The sequence below is a fragment of the Rana temporaria genome, chromosome 12, assembly GCF_905171775.1.
Source record: "Rana temporaria chromosome 12, aRanTem1.1, whole genome shotgun sequence".
In the NCBI taxonomy this organism is placed as follows: domain Eukaryota; kingdom Metazoa; phylum Chordata; class Amphibia; order Anura; family Ranidae; genus Rana; species Rana temporaria.
The window spans coordinates 135543114-135562767 of record NC_053500.1 but is presented as its reverse complement, the minus strand read 5'-3'; the positions used below and the strand labels follow the sequence as shown (position 1 = coordinate 135562767).

At 45.0% G+C, this 19654-nt stretch overlaps 1 protein-coding gene across 7 annotated transcripts in view; it reads left to right on the top strand.

Annotated features, from left to right (window-relative positions):
- Positions 1 to 6337: 6337 nt before the first annotated feature.
- LOC120918942 (rho GTPase-activating protein 27-like) overlaps positions 6338 to 19654 on the top strand; it is a gene marked incomplete at its 3' end in the record, with an annotated part of 75539 nt that continues 62222 nt past the window's right edge. For 2 of the 7 annotated variants that reach the window (XM_040330851.1, XM_040330849.1), the window contains 1 exon segment: positions 6341 to 6723. 7 annotated transcript variants of the gene reach the window in all.

Below are 19654 nucleotides of genomic sequence, written 5' to 3'. Positions count from 1 at the left end.
GCCCAATTTGGACATTTTCACTTAAGGGTGTACTCACTTTTGTTGCCAGTGGTTTAGACATTGAGGCTGCATTTACACCTGAGTGTTTTCAGCTCATGAAAAGCCCAACAAATAAAATCCCATTCATTTCAATGGCACCTGTTTACATCTGAGCGTTTTGTCACCTGAAGCAAAACGCCCAAAAAACGCAGTAAGCTCAAAAAAAGAACACAAGCTTCTTTGGGAGAGATTACAGGCATTTCTCTGCCTTTTTACATTGGTGACCCGAACAAATCACGTTAAAAAAACCTGTGGTAAAAACGCACGACTTTGAAACGCTCAGGTGTGAATGCAGCCTGAAGGTTGTTACCTGAGTAAGTTGGGGTAGATTCAGGTAGCTACGCTATAATTTACAGCAGCGTAGTGTATTTACGCTACGCCTCCGCAACTTACAGGAGCAAGTGCAGTATTCACAAAGCACTTGCTCCGTAAGTCGCGGCGGCGTAGCGTAAATGGGGCCGGCGTAAGCGCGCGTAATTCAAATGGGGAAGGGGGGCATGTTTTATGGTTATATGTGATGACCTGACGTGATTTACGAACGGCGCATGCGCCGTCCGTGTACATATCCCAGTGTGCATTGCTTCCAAGTACGGCGTAACGACGTATTGGTTTCGACGTGAACGTAAATTACGTCCAGCCCTATTCGCGAACGACTTACGCAAACAACGTAAATAATTCAAATTTCAAAGCGGGAACGACGTCCATACTTAACATTGGCTGCGCCTCCTAATAGCAGGAGCAGCTTTACCCCGAAAAAGCCTTAACGCAAACGACATAAAAAACGAACACCGGGCGCACGTACGTTTGTGAATCGGCGTATCTAGGAAATTAGCATATTCTACGCCGACAACAACGGAAGCGCCCCTAGCGGCCAAAGTTATATTGCACACAATTCTACGCCGCCGCAATCAAGTTACGTCGGTGGAGGAAGCCTATTTTTCCAGCGTAACTGCCTTTGTGAATCAGCGTAACGCTACGCGGGTGCGGAATTCAAATTACGGTGTATGTGAATCTACCCCAATGCAGATACAAAGTGTCATTTCTTCAGTGTTGTCACATGAAAAGATAGAAGAAAATATTTTGAAAAATGTGAGGGGTGTACTTACTTTTGTGAGATACTGTATATCCGGAGAGTGGTGATGTCACTCCTGTATAATATATCTTATATCTGGAGAGCGGTGATGTCACTCCTGTATAATATATCTTATATCTGGAGAGCGGTGATGTCACTCCTGTATAATATATCTTATATCTGAAGGGGGGTGATGTCACTCCTGTATAATATATCTGGAGAGCGGTGATGTCACTCCTATATAATATATGTTATATCTGGAGAGCGGTGATGTCACTCCTGTATAATATATCTTATATCTGGAGAGCGGTGATGTCACTCCTGTATAATATATCTGGAGAGCGGTGATGTCACTCCTGTATAATATATCTTATATCTGGAGAGCGGTGATGTCACTCCTGTATAATATATCTTATATCTGGAGAGCGGTGATGTCACTCCTGTATAATATATCTTATATCTGGAGAGCGGTGATGTCACTCCTGTATAATATATCTGGAGAGCGGTGATGTCACTCCTATATAATATATGTTATATCTGGAGAGCGGTGATGTCACTCCTGTATAATATATCTTATATCTGGAGAGCGGTGATGTCACTCCTATATAATATATCTGGAGAGCGGTGATGTCACTCCTGTATAATATATCTTATATCTGGAGAGCGGTGATGTCACTCCTGTATAATATATCTTATATCTGGAGAGCGGTGATGTCACTCCTGTATAATATATCTTATATCTGGAGAGCGGTGATGTCACTCCTGTATAATATATCTTATATCTGGAGAGCGGTGATGTCACTCCTATATAATATATGTTATATCTGGAGAGCGGTGATGTCACTCCTGTATAATATATCTTATATCTGGAGAGCGGTGATGTCACTCCTGTATAATATATCTGGAGAGCGGTGATGTCACTCCTGTATAATATATCTTATATCTGGAGAGCGGTGATGTCACTCCTGTATAATATATCTTATATCTGGAGAGCGGTGATGTCACTCCTGTATAATATATCTTATATCTGGAGGGCGGTGATGTCACTCCTGTATAATATATCTTATATCTGGAGAGCGGTGATGTCACTCCTGTATAATATATCTTATATCTGGAGAGCGGTGATGTCACTCCTGTATAATATATCTTGTATCTGGAGGGCGGTGATGTCACTCCTGTATAATATAAGATGTCTGGAGAGCGGTGATGTCACTCCTATATAAGATGTCTGGAGAGCGGTGATGTCACTCCTATATAATATATCTGGAGAGCGGTGATGTCACTCCTATATAATATAAGATGTCTGGAGAGCGGTGATGTCACTCCTATATAATATAAGATGTCTGGAGAGCGGTGATGTCACTCCTGTATAATATAAGATGTCTGGAGAGCGGTGATGTCACTCCTGTATAATATAAGATGTCTGGAGAGCGGTGATGTCACTCCTGTATAATATAAGATGTCTGGAGAGCGGTGATGTCACTCCTATATAATATATCTGGAGAGCGGTGATGTCACTCCTATATAATATAAGATGTCTGGAGAGCGGTGATGTCACTCCTATATAATATAACTTACAGTATCTCACAAAAGTAAGTACACCCCTCACATTTGTGTAAATATTTTCTTCTATCTTTTCATGTGACGACACTGAAGAAATGACACTTTGCTACAATGTTGTGTAGTGAGTGAACAGCTTGTATAACAGTGTACATTTGCTGTCCCCTCAAAATAACTCAACACACAGCCATTAATGTCTAAACCGCTGGCAACAAAAGTGAGTACACCCCTAAGTGAAAATGTCCAAATTGGGCCCCAAAGTGTCCATATTTTGTGTGGCCGCCATTATTTTCCAGCACTGCCTTGACCCTCTTGGGCATGGAGGTCACCAGAGCTTCACAGGTTGCCACTGGAGTCCTCTTCCCCTCCTCCATGATGACATCACAGAGCTGGTGGATGTTGGAGACCTTGCGCTCCTCCACCTTCCATTTGAGGACGCCCCACAGATGCTCAATAGGGTTTAGGTCTGGAGACATGCTTGGCCAGTCCATCACCCTTTACCCTCAGCTTCTTTCGCAAGGCAGTGGTCGTCTTGGAGGTGTGTTTGGGGTCGTTATCATGTTGGAATACTGCCCTGCGGCCCAGTCTCTGAAGGGAGGGGATCATGCTTTGCTTCAGTATGTCACAGTACATGTTGGCATTCATGGTTCCCTCAATGATCTGTAGCTCCCCAGTGCCGGCGGCACTCATGCAGCCCCAGACCATAACACTCCGACCACCATGCCTGACTGTAGACAAGACACACTTGTCTTTGTCGTCCTGGTTGCCGCCAGATAGTTTCAGTAATCCCATGTTCTTAGTCTGCTTGTCTTCAGCAAACTGTTTGCAGGCTTTCTTGTGCATCATCTTTAGAAGAGACTTCCTTCTGGGACAACAGCCATGCAGACCAATTTGATGCAGTGTACGGCATATGGTCTGAGCACTGACAGGCTGCCCCTTCAACCTGGCCTTTAGGAGAAAGATCAAAACCTATCTCTTTTAAGGTCAAAGGAGAAATGGTCAACAAGCGCCCAGAGGCGATGTGTAGCTCTATATAAGTTTTTCACTCACTCACTCAACCTCTGCAGCAATGCTGACGTGCACTCAACTTCTTTGGTTGACCATGGCGAGGCCTGATCTGAGGGGAACCTCTCCTGTTATACCGCTGTATGGTCTTGGCCACCGTGCTGCAGCTCAGTTTCAGGGTCTTGGCAATCTTCTTATAGCCTAGGCCATCTTTATGTAGAGCAAGAAATCTTTTTGTTCAGACCCTCAGAGAGTCCTTTGCCATGAGGTGCCATGTTGAACTTCCAGTGACCAGTATGAGAGAGTGAGAGCGATAACACCAAATTTAACACACCTGCTCTCCATTCACACCTGAGACCTTGTAACTCTAATGAGTCACATGACACTGGTGAGGGAAAATGGCTAATTGGGCCCAATTTGGACATTTTCACTTAAGGGTGTACTCACTTTTGTTGCCAGTGGTTTAGACATTGAGGCTGCATTTACACCTGAGTGTTTTCAGCTCATGAAAAGCCCAACAAATAAAATCCCATTCATTTCAATGGCACCTGTTTACATCTGAGGGTTTTGTCACCTGAAGCAAAACGCCCAAAAAACGCAGTAAGCTCAAAAAAAGAACACAAGCTTCTTTGGGAGAGATTACAGGCGTTTTTCTGCCCTTTTACATTGGTGACCCGAACAAATCGCGTTAAAAAAACCTGTGGTAAAAACGCGCGACTTTGAAACGCTCAGGTGTGAATGCAGCCTGAAGGTTGTTACCTGAGTAAGTTGGGGTAGATTCAGGTAGCTACGCTATAATTTACAGCAGCGTAGTGTATTTACGCTACGCCTCCGCAACTTACAGGAGCAAGTGCAGTATTCACAAAGCACTTGCTCCGTAAGTCGCGGCGGCGTAGCGTAAATGGGGCCGGCGTAAGCGCGCGTAATTCAAATGGGGAAGGGGGGCATGTTTTATGGTTATATGTGATGACCTGACGTGATTTACGAACGGCGCATGCGCCGTCCGTGTACATATCCCAGTGTGCATTGCTTCCAAGTACGGCGCAACGACGTATTGGTTTCGACGTGAACGTAAATTACGTCCAGCCCTATTCGCGAACGACTTACGCAAACAACGTAAATAATTCAAATTTCAAAGCGGGAACGACGTCCATACTTAACATTGGCTGCGCCTCCTAATAGCAGGAGCAGCTTTACCCCGAAAAAGCCTTAACGCAAACGACATAAAAAACGAACACCGGGCGCACGTACGTTTGTGAATCGGCGTATCTAGGAAATTAGCATATTCTACGCCGACAACAACGGAAGCGCCCCTAGCGGCCAAAGTTATATTGCACACAATTCTACGCCGCCGCAATCAAGTTACGTCGGTGGAGGAAGCCTATTTTTCCAGCGTATAACTGCCTTTGTGAATCAGCGTAACGCTACGCGGGTGCGGAATTCAAATTACGGTGTATGTGAATCTACCCCAATGCAGATACAAAGTGTCATTTCTTCAGTGTTGTCACATGAAAAGATAGAAGAAAATATTTTCAAAAATGTGAGGGGTGTACTTACTTTTGTGAGATACTGTATATCCGGAGAGTGGTGATGTCACTCCTGTATAATATATCTTATATCTGGAGAGCGGTGATGTCACTCCTGTATAATATATCTGGAGAGCGGTGATGTCACTCCTGTATAATATATCTTATATCTGGAGAGCGGTGATGTCACTCCTGTATAATATATCTTATATCTGGAGAGCGGTGATGTCACTCCTGTATAATATATCTTATATCTGGAGAGCGGTGATGTCACTCCTGTATAATATGTCTGGAGAGCGGTGATGTCACTCCTGTATAATATATCTTATATCTGGAGAGCGGTGATGTCACTCCTGTATAATATATCTTATATCTGGAGAGCGGTGATGTCACTCCTGTATAATATATCTGGAGAGCGGTGATGTCACTCCTGTATAATATATCTTATATCTGGAGAGCGGTGATGTCACTCCTGTATAATATGTCTGGAGAGCGGTGATGTCACTCCTGTATAATATATCTTATATCTGGAGAGCGGTGATGTCACTCCTGTATAATATATCTTATATCTGGAGGGCGGTGATGTCACTCCTGTATAATATATCTTGTATCTGGAGGGCGGTGATGTCACTCCTGTATAATATATCTTGTATCTGGAGGGCGGTGATGTCACTCCTGTATAATATAACTTATATCTGGAGAGCGGTGATGTCACTCCTGTATAATATATCTTATATCTGGAGAGCGGTGATGTCACTCCTGTATAATATATCTTATATCTGGAGAGCGGTGATGTCACTCCTGTATAATATATCTTATATCTGGAGAGCGGTGATGTCACTCCTGTATAATATATCTGGAGAGCGGTGATGTCACTCCTGTATAATATATCTGGAGAGCGGTGATGTCACTCCTCTATAATATATCTGGAGAGCGGTGATGTCACTCCTCTATAATATATCTGGAGAGCGGTGATGTCACTCCTGTATAATATATCTGGAGGGCGGTGATGTCACAAGTTTACTTTGGAAGGGTTGCTCCGTGTTCTTTGTATTGGGAGTACAGGAAGGTATTGCATTGGGCAATGTGCATGACTCCTCCTGTGTGCGGTGGGTCTGTGCGGCATCTCCTGTGATTGTATGTAAAGGAAATGTGTGAATCTCGTCTCTGCATTTCACTGAACAGGAAATATCAGAGGCAGGCTGAGGCACAGGACAGGCGCGCCTTCCGTACTCGCTGAGGTGCTGCCTCTCTCTGTACAGAGGTTCTGCCAGCGACTGCTGTGCTCACCTCCCGGCTCCTGCTGCACCTCACACTGACCCCGGACACTCTTCTCCATTACACCTACAGGTTGCCACCGGATACCCTCGTCGTGACGCTTCCCTACCCAGTGTCACCGTCCGCTCGGTGGGCAGCGGCTGGCGCTGAGCTGTACAGGGGGCATCCGTGTTTCTGTACTCTTCGGGGATGAGGATGACAGTAGATGTGTCCAATCGTCACACAGAGCTTTGAGGATTCCAGGTAAGACGTTTCACTAATGCCGGATATGAGATCCCTCTGTTATTATCAGGTATGAGATCCCTCTGTTATTATCAGGTATGAGATCCTTCTGTTATTATCAGGTGAGATCCCTCTGTTATTAGGTATGAGATCCCTCTGTTATTAGGTATGAGATCCTTCTGTTATTATCAGGTATGAGATCCTTCTGTTATCATCAGGTATGAGATCCCTCTGTTATCATCAGGTATGAGATCCCTCTGTTATTATCAGGTATGAGATCCCTCTGTTATTATCAGGTATGAGATCCTTCTGTTATTATCAGGTGAGATCCCTCTGTTATTAGGTATGAGATCCCTCTGTTATTAGGTATGAGATCCTTCTGTTATTATCAGGTATGAGATCCTTCTGTTATCATCAGGTATGAGATCCCTCTGTTATCATCAGGTATGAGATCCCTCTGTTATTATCAGGTGAGATCCCTCTGTTATTATCAGGTATGAGATCCCTCTGTTATTATCAGGTGAGATCCTTCTGTTATTATCAGGTATGAGATTCCTCTAATAATATCAGGTATGAGATCCCTCTGTTATTATCAGGTATGAGATCCTTCTGTTATTATCAGGTATGAGATCCCTCTGATATTATCAGGTATGAGATCCCTCTGTTATTATCAGGTATGAGATCCCTCTGTTATTATCAGGTATGAGATCCCTCTGTTATTATCAGGTATGAGATCCCTCTGTTATTATCAGGTATGAGATCCCTCTGTTATTATCAGGTATGAGATCCCTCTGTTAGTATCAGGTGAGATCCCTCTAATAATATCAGGTATGAGATCCCTCTGTTATTATCAGGTATGAGATCCCTCTGTTATTATCAGGTATGAGATTCCTCTAATAATATCAGGTATCGGATCCCTCTGTTATTATCAGGTATGAGATCCTTCTGTTATTATCAGGTATGAGATCCCTCTGTTATTATCAGGTATGAGATCCCTCTGTTATTATCAGGTATGAGATCCTTCTGTTATTATCAGGTATGAGATCCCTCTGTTATTATCAGGTATGAGATCCCTCTGTTATTATCAGGTATGAGATCCCTCTGTTATTATCAGGTATGAGATCCCTCTGTTATCAGGTATGAGATCCCTCTGTTATTATCAGGTATGAGATCCTTCTGTTATTATCAGGTATGAGATCCCTCTGTTATTATCAGGTATGAGATCCCTCTGTTATTATCAGGTATGAGATCCCTCTGTTATTATCAGGTATGAGATCCTTCTGTTATTATCAGGTATGAGATCCCTCTGTTATTATCAGGTATGAGATCCCTCTGTTATTATCAGGTATGAGATCCCTCTGTTATTATCAGGTATGAGATCCCTCTGTTATCAGGTATGAGATCCCTCTGTTATTATCAGGTATGAGATCCTTCTGTTATTATCAGGTATGAGATCCCTCTGTTATTATCAGGTATGAGATCCCTCTGTTATTATCAGGTATGAGATCCTTCTGTTATTATCAGGTATGAGATCCCTCTGTTATTATCAGGTATGAGATCCCTCTGTTATTATCAGGTATGAGATCCCTCTGTTATTATCAGGTATGAGATCCCTCTGTTATCAGGTATGAGATCCCTCTGTTATTATCAGGTATGAGATCCTTCTGTTATTATCAGGTATGAGATCCCTCTGTTATTATCAGGTATGAGATCCCTCTGTTATTATCAGGTATGAGATCCCTCTGTTATCAGGTATGAGATCCCTCTGTTATTATCAGGTATGAGATCCCTCTGTTATTATCAGGTATGAGATCCCTCTGTTATTATCAGGTATGAGATCCCTCTGTTATTATCAGGTATGAGATCCCTCTGTTATCATCAGGTATGAGATCCCTCTGTTATTATCGGGTATGAGATCCCTCTGTTATTATCAGGTATGAGATCATTCTGTTATTATCAGGTATGAGATCATTCTGTTATTATCAGGTATGAGATCCCTCTGTTATTATTGGGTATGAGATCCCTCTGTTATCAGGTATGAGATCCCTCTGTTATCATCAGGTATGAGATCCCTCTGTTATTATTGGGTATGAGATCCCTCTGTTATCAGGTATGAGATCCCTCTGTTATCATCAGGTATGAGATCCCTCTAATAATATCAGGTATGAGATCCCTCTGTTAGTATATCCGGTATGAGATCCCTCTGTTATTATCAGGTATGAGATCCCTCTAATAATATCAGGTATCAGATCCCTCTATTAGAATATCCGGTATGAGATCCCTCTGTTATTATATCAGGTATGAGATCCCTCTGTTATTATCAGTTATGAGATCCCTCTGTTATTATCAGGTATGAGATCCCTCTGTTATTATCAGGTATGAGATCCTTCTGTTGGTATCGGGTATGAGATCCCTCTTTTATTATCAGGTATGAGATCCCTCTAATAATATCAGGTATGAGATCCCTCTAATAATATCAGGTATGAGATCCCTCTAATAATATCAGGTATGAGATCCCTCTGTTATCATCAGGTATGAGATCCTTCTGTTATTATCAGGTGAGATCCCTCTGTTATTATCAGGTATGAGATCCCTCTGTTATCATCAGGTATGAGATCCTTCTGTTATTATCAGGTATGAGATCCCTCTGTTATTATCAGGTATGAGATCCCTCTGTTATCAGGTATGAGATCCTTCTGTTATTATCAGGTATGAGATCCCTCTGTTGGTATCCGGTATGTGATCCCTCTGATAATATCAGGTATGAGATCCCTCTGTTGGTATCAGGTATCAGATCCCTCTGTTATCATCAGGTATGAGATCCCTCTGTTGGTATCGGGTATCAGATCCCTCTGTTGGTATCGGGTATCAGATCCCTCTGTTGGTATCGGGTATCAGATCCCTCTGTTGGTATCAGGTATGAGATCCCTCTGTTGGTATCGGGTATCAGATGCCTCTGTTAGTATATCCAGTATGAGATCCCTCTGTTGGTATCCAATATGAGATCCCTCTGATAATATCAGGTATCGGATCCCTCTGTTATTATCAGAGTGATCTCATACTGGATATACTAACAGAGGGATCCGATACCTGATATTATCAGAGGGATCTCATATTAGATACCAATAGAGGGATCTCATATTAGATACCAATAGAGGGATCTCATATTAGATACCAATAGAGGGATCTCATATTGGATACCAACAGAGGGATCTCATACCTGATATTATCAGAGGGACTCATACTGGATATGGTATCAGGTATGAGATCCCTCTGTTGGTATCAGGTATGAGATCCCTCTGTTGGTATCAGGTATGAGATCCCTCTGTTGGTATCAGGTATGAGATCCCTCTGTTGGTATCAGGTATGAGATCCCTCTGTTGGTATCAGGTATGAGATCCCTCTGTTGGTATCAGGTATGAGATCCCTCTGTTGGTATCAGGTATGAGATCCCTCTGTTGGTATCAGGTATGAGATCCCTCTGTTGGTATCAGGTATGAGATCCCTATGTTGGTATCGGGTATGAGATCCCTCTGTTGGTATCAGGTATGAGATCCCTCTGTTATCCTCAGGTATGAGATCCCTCTGTTATCCTCAGGTATGGGATCCCTCTGTTATTATCAGGTATCAGATCCCTCTGTTATTATCAGGTATGAGATCCTTCTGTTGGTATCGGGTATGAGATCCCTCTTTTATTATCAGGTATGAGATCCCTCTAATAATATCAGGTATGAGATCCCTCTGTTATCATCAGGTATGAGATCCTTCTGTTATTATCAGGTGAGATCCCTCTGTTATTATCAGGTATGAGATCCCTCTGTTGGTATCAGGTATGAGATCCCTCTGTTATCCTCAGGTATGGGATCCCTCTGTTATTATCAGGTATCAGATCCCTCTGTTATTATCAGGTATCAGATCCCTCTGTTATTATCAGGTATCAGATCCCTCTGTTATTATCAGGTATGAGATCCCTCTGTTATCATCAGGTATGAGATCCCTCTACATGCTAAACAAGAACATTTCCCAGATCAACTCACCAAACAACATTTGGAAATACATGTGTAAGCTGCAGATCCCCTCCACAGCACCTCAGTATTATCTGCATCCTAACTTTATATATTCTGAGAGCCTCCACAGTGAAGCACAAGCGATATAATTGGTAGATAGAGGTCAGGTGAGCTGGACGGATCCCACCCCTCCTTTGCTGCCATTGGTGTCCCTGTGCCTTTAAGGAGAGGTGGGCTCCCTCCAGGCTCACCTGTCCTCTATCCATTCTTATGCATATGCTTCCACCATGGAGCCTCTCAATAATTTATAGAGTGCAGGTAATACTGGGGTGCCGTGACGCGGCCTCTGCAGCCTACGTATGTATTTACTAATGTGTGCAAAATAATCCCCTGTTTTTAACGCATTCTGTCAGACGGGACAATTTAGTTGTTAGCAGCAAGGTTGTTGAGCTGGGAAATTTTTATTTATTTTGCTTTTGTTTGCTCTGTTGGTATCGGGTATGGGATCCCTCTGTTGGTATCGGGTAGGGGATCCCTCTGTTGGTATCGGGTAGGGGATCCCTCTGTTGGTATCGGGTAGGGGATCCCTCTGTCGTTATCGGGTATGAGATCCCTCTGTTGTTATCGGGTATGGGATCCCTCTGTTGGTATCGGGTAGGGGATCCCTCTGTTGGTGTCAGGTATGAGATCCTTCTGTTGGTATCAGGTATGAGATCCCTCTGTTGTTATCAGGTATGAGATCCCTCTGTTGGTATCGGGTATGAAATCCCTCTGTTGGTATCGAGTATGAGATCCCTCTGTTAGTATCGGGTATGAGATCCCTCTGTTGGTATCGGGGATGGGATCCCTCTGTTGGTATCGGGTATGGGATCCCTCTGTTGGTATCGGGTATGAGATCCCTCTGTTGGTGTCAGGTATGAGATCCCTCTGTTGGTATCGGGTATGAGATCCCTCTGTTGGTATCGGGTATGAGATCCCTCTGTTGGTATCGGGTATGAGATCCCTCTGTTGGTATCGGGTATGAGATCCCTCTGTTGGTATCGGGGATGAGATCCCTCTGTTGGTATCGGGGATGAGATCCCTCTGTTGGTATCGGGGATGGGATCCCTCTGTTGGTATCGGGGATGGGATCCCTCTGTTGGTATCGGGGATGGGATCCCTCTGTTGGTATCGGGGATGGGATCCCTCTGTTGGTATCGGGGATGGGATCCCTCTGTTGGTATCGGGTATGAGATCCCTCTGTTAGTATCGGGTATGAGATCCCTCTGTTTGTATTGGGTATGATATCCCTCTGTTGGTATCGGGTATGGGATCCCTCTGTTGGTATCGGGTATGGGATCCCTCTGTTAGTATCGGGTATGAGATCCCTCTGTTGGTATTGGGTATGAGATCCCTCTGTTAGTATGGGGTATGAGATCCCACTGTTGGTGTCAGGTATGAGATCCCTCTGTTAGTATCGGGTAGGGGATCCCTCTGTTGGTATCGGGTATGGGATCCCTCTGTTGGTATCGGGTATGAGATCCCTCTGTTAGTATCGGGTATGAGATCCCTCTGTTGGTATCGGGTAGGGGATCCCTCTGTTGGTATCGGGTAGGGGATCCCTCTGTTGGTATCGGGTAGGGGATCCCTCTGTTGGTATTGGGTAGGGGATCCCTCTGTTGGTATCGGGTAGGGGATCCCTCTGTTGGTATTGGGTAGGGGATCCCTCTGTTGGTATCGGGTATAAGATCCCTCTGTTGGTATCGGGTAGGGGATCCCTCTGTTGGTATCGGGTAGGGGATCCCTCTGTTGGTATCGGGGATGGGATCCCTCTGTTGGTATCGGGTATAAGATCCCTCTGTTGGTATCGGGTATGGGATCCCTCTGTTGGTATCGGGGATGGGATCCCTCTGTTGGTATCGGGGATGGTATCCCTCTGTTGGTATCGGGTATGGGATCCCTCTGTTGGTATCGGGGATGGGATCCCTCTGTTGGTATCGGGGATGGTATCCCTCTGTTGGTATCGGGTACGAGATCCCTCTGTTGGTAGGGGATCCCTCTGTTGGTATCGGGGATGGGATCCCTCTGTTGGTAGCGGGGATGAGATCCCTCTGTTGGTATGGGATCCCTCTGTCGGTATCGGGGATGGGATCCCTCTGTTGGTACTGACTTGGAGATCCCTCTCGGTTCCTATGGGAGAATGAAGCTACTGGCAGAGAACGGGTGACATTGGGTGGTGACATTGAGCCGGTCTCCTTCCTATTCCCTATTATCTGATGAAGCCGTTGTCTGTGACTCGGCTGGTTTGGTGTCCATGGTTTCAGGATGTGAAAGGCCGGCGGTGATTTGTCACCTAGTTTCGGTTATCTATATGGAGCAGCTGTGTGGGGTCCCGGTGACACACAGGAACCCCCCCTTCTCCTTCCTGCCCTCCGCACTTGTTGTGTCTCCACAGATACATAAAACAGGAAGAATTGGCCGGACAGGATGAGAGGTGTGTGGGGGGGGGATGGGGAGAGTATTGGGGACCCGGACTCCAGAGGCCCCGCCAATTCCTCTTCTGTCATCTCTAACACGCCGCTATAGATTGTCAGCTCTCTGGCTCAGGTTGGCGTTCCTAGACTGGAATTCTGGGAAGTTGAGGCTGATTGTTCCTCTTTAGTTTGAATATTTGGTTGGAGCCGATTTTAGGAAAATGAATTGGCAGTGATACCCAATCAGATTATTTTTCATGTTTCTGTAATTGACTGCAACGTCTTTGGCGGGGTCTGCACTGTACACAGCGGGGTTACCCCTACTCAGCACTCGCCTAGCACAGGATGTGCGCTGCGTTCTGAATTTCCTGTCTGTGCTTACAGGAAGCAATGTGGTGAGCCCCTCTTCCACGTATAAGAGTTTTCTGCACCTTAGACTTCAGCCCTATGCTATGTATTGGGGTGCCACCACACTCCAGTCTGCACCCCTGTCCTGGAGCCTGAGTATGGAGGTGCCCCAACCCCAGTCCGCACCTTTATCCTGAGGCTTGTGTATCGGGGTGCCCCGACTCCAGTCCACACCTTTATTCTGAGGCTTGTGTATCGGGTGCCCCGACTCCAGTCCGCACCTTTATTCTGAGGCTTGTGTATCGGGGTGCCCCGCCCCCAGTCCGCACCTTTATCCTGAGGCTTGTGTATCGGGGTGCCCCGACTCCAGTCCACACCTTTATTCTGAGGCTTGTGTATCGGGTGCCCCGACTCCAGTCCGCACCTTTATTCTGAGGCTTGTGTATCGGGGTGCCCCGACTCCAGTCCGCACCTTTTATCCTGAGGCTTGTGTATCGGGGTGCCCCGACTCCAGTCCGCACCTTTATCCTGAGGCTTGTGTATCGGGGTGCCCCGACTCCAGTCCGCACCTTTATCCTGAGGCTTGTGTATCGGGGTGCCCCGACTCCAGTCCACACCTTTATCCTGAGGCTTGTGTATCGGGGTGCCCCGCCCCCAGTCCTCACCTTTTATCCTGAGGCTTGTGTATCGGGGTGCCCCGACTCCAGTCCGCACCTTTATCCTGAGGCTTGTGTATCGGGGTGCCCCGACTCCAGTCCGCACCTTTATCCTGAGGCTTGTGTATCGGGGTGCCCCGACTCCAGTCCACACCTTTATCCTGAGGCTTGTGTATCGGGGTGCCCCGCCCCCAGTCCTCACCTTTTTATCCTGAGGCTTGTGTATCGGGGTGCCCCGCCCCCAGTCCTCACCTTTTATCCTGAGGCTTGTGTATCGGGGTGCCCCGACTCCAGTCCGCACCTTTATTCTGAGGCTTGTGTATCGGGGTGCCCCGACTCCAGTCCGCACCTTTATCCTGAGGCTTGTGTATCGGGGTGCCCCGACTCCAGTCCGCACCTTTATCCTGAGGCTTGTGTATCGGGGTGCCCCGACTCCAGTCCGCACCTTTATCCTGAGGCTTGTGTATCGGGGTGACCTGACTCCAGTCCACACCCCTGTCCTGAGGCCTGTGTATTAGGGTGACCCCACTCTAGTCTGAACCCTATTTTCTGAGGCCTATAGTCAGGGTGCCCCCATTTTCTAATCTGCACCCCTGTCCTGAGGCCTGTGTATTGGGGTGACCCAAATCCACTCTGTACCTTTTTTCTTGAGTCCTGTTTTTCAGGGTGCCCCCTCAGTCCAGTCTGCACCCCTGTCCTGAGTCCTGTGTATTGGGGCACTCCACTCTAGTCTGAACCCTATTTTCTGAGGCCTATATTCAGGGTGCCCCCAGTCTCTAATCTGCACCCCTGTCCTGAGGTCTTTGTATACTGAGGTGCCTCAACACCAGTCTTCACCCTTTTTTCTGAGGCTGGCACTTTAGGGTGCCCCACACTCCAGTTTGCATCCCTGTCCTTAGGCCTCTGTATTGGGATGCCCCCACTCCAGCATGTGCTCCTTATTTTTTTTTAAACATGAGTTTCAGGGTGCCCTGCACCCCTGTCCTGAAGTCTGTGTATTGGTGTGCCCCCCCACTCCAGTCCGCACCCCTGTCCTTAGGTCTGTGTATTGGTGTCCCCCCACTCCAGTCTGCACTCCTGTCCTGAGGTCTGTGTATTGGTCCCCCCCCACTCCAGTCTCCACCCCGTGTCCTGAGGTCTGTGTATTGGTGTCGCCCCACTCCAGTCCTTACCCCTGTCCTAAGGTCTGTGTATTGGTGTCCCCCTACTCCAGTCTGCACCCCTGTCCTGAGGTCTGTGTATTGGTGTCCCCCCCCCCCACTCCAGTCTGCACATATGTTCTTGAGACCTATGTATGCCCCCCCCAACCCCAACCTGCACTGCTTTTTCTATGACCTATATTTCAGGGTGGCGCCCATGGTCCAGTCTGCACCCCTGTCCTATATTTTGCCTCAACACCAGTCTGCACTTTTTTTCTGAGGCTTTTTTAGGGTGTCCCACACTCCTTAGTCCGTCTGTATTGGGGTGCTTTATTCCAGTTTGCACCACTTTTTCTGAGGCCCGTGTTTCAGGGTCCCCCCCATATCTATATCTACACTCCTTTCTGAGACCTGTGTATTGGGGTGCACCCAGTGCAGTCTGCACCCCTTTTTAATGAGGTCTGTTTTTCAGGGTGCCCCACACTCCAGCCTGCACCTCTTCCTTAAAGCCTGTATATTGGGGTGCCCCAATGTAGTCTGCACCCCTTTTTAGCGAGGATTGTTTTTCAGGGTGCCCCACACTCCAGCCTGCACCTCTTCCCTGAGGCCTGTGTATTGGGGTACCACAGTGCAGTCTGCACCACTTTTTTAACAAGGCCTGTTTTGTAGGGTGCCCCACACGCCAGCCTGCACCTCTTCCTTAAAGCCTGTATATTGGGGTGCCCCAATGTAGTCTGCACCCCTTTTTAGCGAGGTCTGTTTTTCAGGGTGCCCCACACTCCAGCCTGCATCTCTTCCTTGAGGTCTGTGTATTTAGGTGCAGTCTGCACCCCTTTTTAATGATGCCTGTTTTTCAGGGTGCCCCACACTCCAGCCTGCATCTCTTCCTTGAGGTCTGTGTATTGGGGTGCAATCTGCACCCCTTTTTAATAAGGCCTGTTTTTCAGGATGCCCCACACTCCAGCCTGCACCTCTTCCTTAAGGCCTGTGTACTGGGGTGCTCCCACATACCAGTCTATAGCCATTTCCTTGCAGCATGTTGTATGTCTGGTCTGTGTACGGAGTGAAGTGGTTGTTGGCTGGTATTGCTTATCTGCCCATGTGCAGCTGGTTTGGCTCTGAGTTCTGGGTGTCTCCTCCATGTGTGAGTCAGCGGGGTGCCGGCGATAATTACAGCCTGGCTTCAGATTCCTATTGTCATAACACACACTAATTCACACATGTATATCTCATCTGCCGTTCCTTGGAAGTTATACCTGCTGATATCTTTTTTTTTTTAAATTTTCCTTTTTTTTTATTTCGTTTCTTTTCCAAGAAAACAAAAAGCAAGAAAGTGATACAGGAAACATAAGAAGAGGACTGAGCATAGTCCTATACATCAACATATATATGAGAATTATATTTATTCTCTCTCTTCAACTCTATTTACTATTCATAGTATCTGTATCACTACTAGTTTCAATCCATTCCTCTATGATAGACCAAATACTTTCTACTTCTAAACTAATTTTCAGACTACCCGAGTATTCCATCTCCCACTAAGTATCCATTTATTCTTTATCTAAAGTACTAATTCCCTCCTTAGTCCCGCAGCACTTCCTTCCTCATTTTATCCCCCCTTTCCCTCCCCCCTCATCCCTACCTCTAGACCCCCTTCTTCCCCCATTCCCCTCCTCCAGCCGTCTATCCTCAGGCCGGAGAGAAGAATTAGGAGAAGAGGAAAAAAAAAAAAAAAAAAAAAAAAAAAAAAAAAAAAAAAAAAAAAAGGGAAGAAAATTTTTTCTTAACCAGACAATACAAAACACCCCTCCTCTCCTCCGCTATCCTCCATCCGTGCGCAAAATGTTCTCTCTCCTATTTTCCTTCTTTCATCCATCTACTGCCCTTTATCTTATTCTCCTATTAACTTTTTACCTTCCTCCGACTGTAAAAATAATTCCCAAGGTGCCCATATCATTTTAATTTGCTCTTTCTTATCTATTGTTTTTGGGAGGAGTTTCTCCATTATCCCTATTTTCCTTACTTTTTTCAGCCACATAGATATTGGAGGTGCCTCGGGATCTTTCCATTTTGTTGCAATGCAGCTTTTCGCCGCATTTATCAAATGACACATCATTGATCCCTTATATCTCACCGGATATATTTCAGCATGATGTAGTAGAAAAAACGATGGGTCAACTGGAATATGATATTCCGTAAATACTTGTGTAATTCTCCGTACTGTTTCCCAGAATTGTTGTATTATTGGACATCCCCAAAATGTATGTAGCATTGTCCCTTTCTCCCCACAGCCTCTCCAACATCTATCTGACATTTCAGGAAAAAATGTATTTAAACGCGCTGGCGTATAGTACCATCTTGTTAATATTTTATAATTTAATTCTTGTATTTTCGTGCATCTTGAAGAGTTTAATGCTAAATTTATAATATAAATAGTTTGGGAAGCCCATAAATCAGTGATCCGAGGGGTTTTAATTAAACATGGCTCCCGAGTTAAGAAAGCTAGAGAAAAAACAAATAAAAGAACTATTAGAAAAGATACAGAGATTGGAGATACAACATAAAAAAAAGACAGAAACGGGTATAGGAATTGAATTAACACATTTAAGAAGACAAGTAGCGGATCTCTTGAGATATAAGGCTGAAGCGGTTCTACAATATGCAGAGAAGATGACATATGACTCAGGTGATAAATGTGGGAAGTTACTAGCAAAAAAATTGAAAAAATTACAGTCACGGTCATATATCCCATTTATTAAAACCAAAGAAGATAAAAAATTCCACCTTTCAAAAGAAATAGCACAAGAATTTAGGAAATACTACGCCGCGTTATATAACCTTCAAGGGAAGGAGAACCCCTCTGGGGCTGTTGAGAAATATATATCTTCAGCAGGTCTGACTAGATTAACATCTCCAGAGCGAAGAGATTTGGGAAAACCAATTACTCTGGAGGAAGTGCAATCAATAATGAAAACAATAAAACAGGGTAAAGCTCCAGGCCCAGATGGGTTCACCATACAATATTACAAAAGCTTTAGTACACTATTAGGGACATACATGACTAAATTGTTTAATACAGTAGGACAAATAAGAAGGTTACCCCCGGAAACGTTACTAGCACATATTACGATTATCCCAAAAGAAGGGAAGGATCCAGGGGCATGCACCAGTTATAGACCAATATCATTAATAAATGTAGATATTAAAATTCTGACAAAGATCTTGGCATCACGTATACAGCCCTATTTATCTAAACTGGTACATTTGGATCAGGTCGGGTTCATCCCAAATAGAGAAGCAAGGGATAGTACTATTAAAGTGTTAAACTTAATAAATCAAGTAAAAGAAAAGAAGATATCGAGTGTTTTCTTGAACTCAGATGCAGAGAAGGCATTCGATCGAGTGAATTGGGAGTTTATGTTGGGAACAGTAAAACAAATGGGATTAGGAGAGCGGATGGCTCAGTGGATAGCGGGGGTGTATGCGGGACCCAGAGCTTTGGTAAAAGTGAATGGGGTATACTCTGAGCCTCTAGCAATTACAAATGGTACTAGGCAGGGCTGCCCCCTGTCGCCTTTATTATTTGCACTGACATTAGAACCATTATTAAACAAGATTCGACAGAACAGAGATATAGTGGGTATTCAAATGGGAGGGAGGGAATATAAAGTATCGGCCTACGCAGATGACATGCTCTTCTCCCTAACAAAACCACAGATATCCCTTCCAAATTTAATGAAAGAAGTAGAACTATACGGGAGGATGTCAAACTTTAAAATAAATTATAATAAATCTGAAGCAATGGGGGTCGCTCTGCCAGGGTCGATTAAGAATGGCTTGGAATTTAGTTTTAAGTTTAAGTGGACGACGAGGGCATTGAATTATTTGGGTACTCAAATGCCACCAGATTTAAAGGATACTTTTGAACTAAATTTTAAGCCATTACTGGGTACAATCAGAACAATGTTAGATGGATGGAGTAGAGGGATGCACTCTTGGTTTGGGAGATCTAATATTTTGAAAATGAGTGTAGTGCCAAAGTTTTTATATCTTTTTCAAGCTCTACCAATTCAGATCCCCATGTCGTACTTCAATCAAATTCGGGCCTTATTTACAAAATTTATATGGGGGAGTAAAAGGCCCAGGATTGGTAGGAAATTATTGATCCTACCCAAGAAGGTGGGAGGGATATCAGCACCGGATATGTTAAAGTACTATCACGCAGTCCAGTTGGGCAGGATAGCAGATTGGAGTAGACATGGGGATTATAAATTGTGGATCACTATAGAGCAACAAACGTGCCCTGTACCGTTAGATAGGGCAATATGGTGCTATTCTGCGTTACCCCT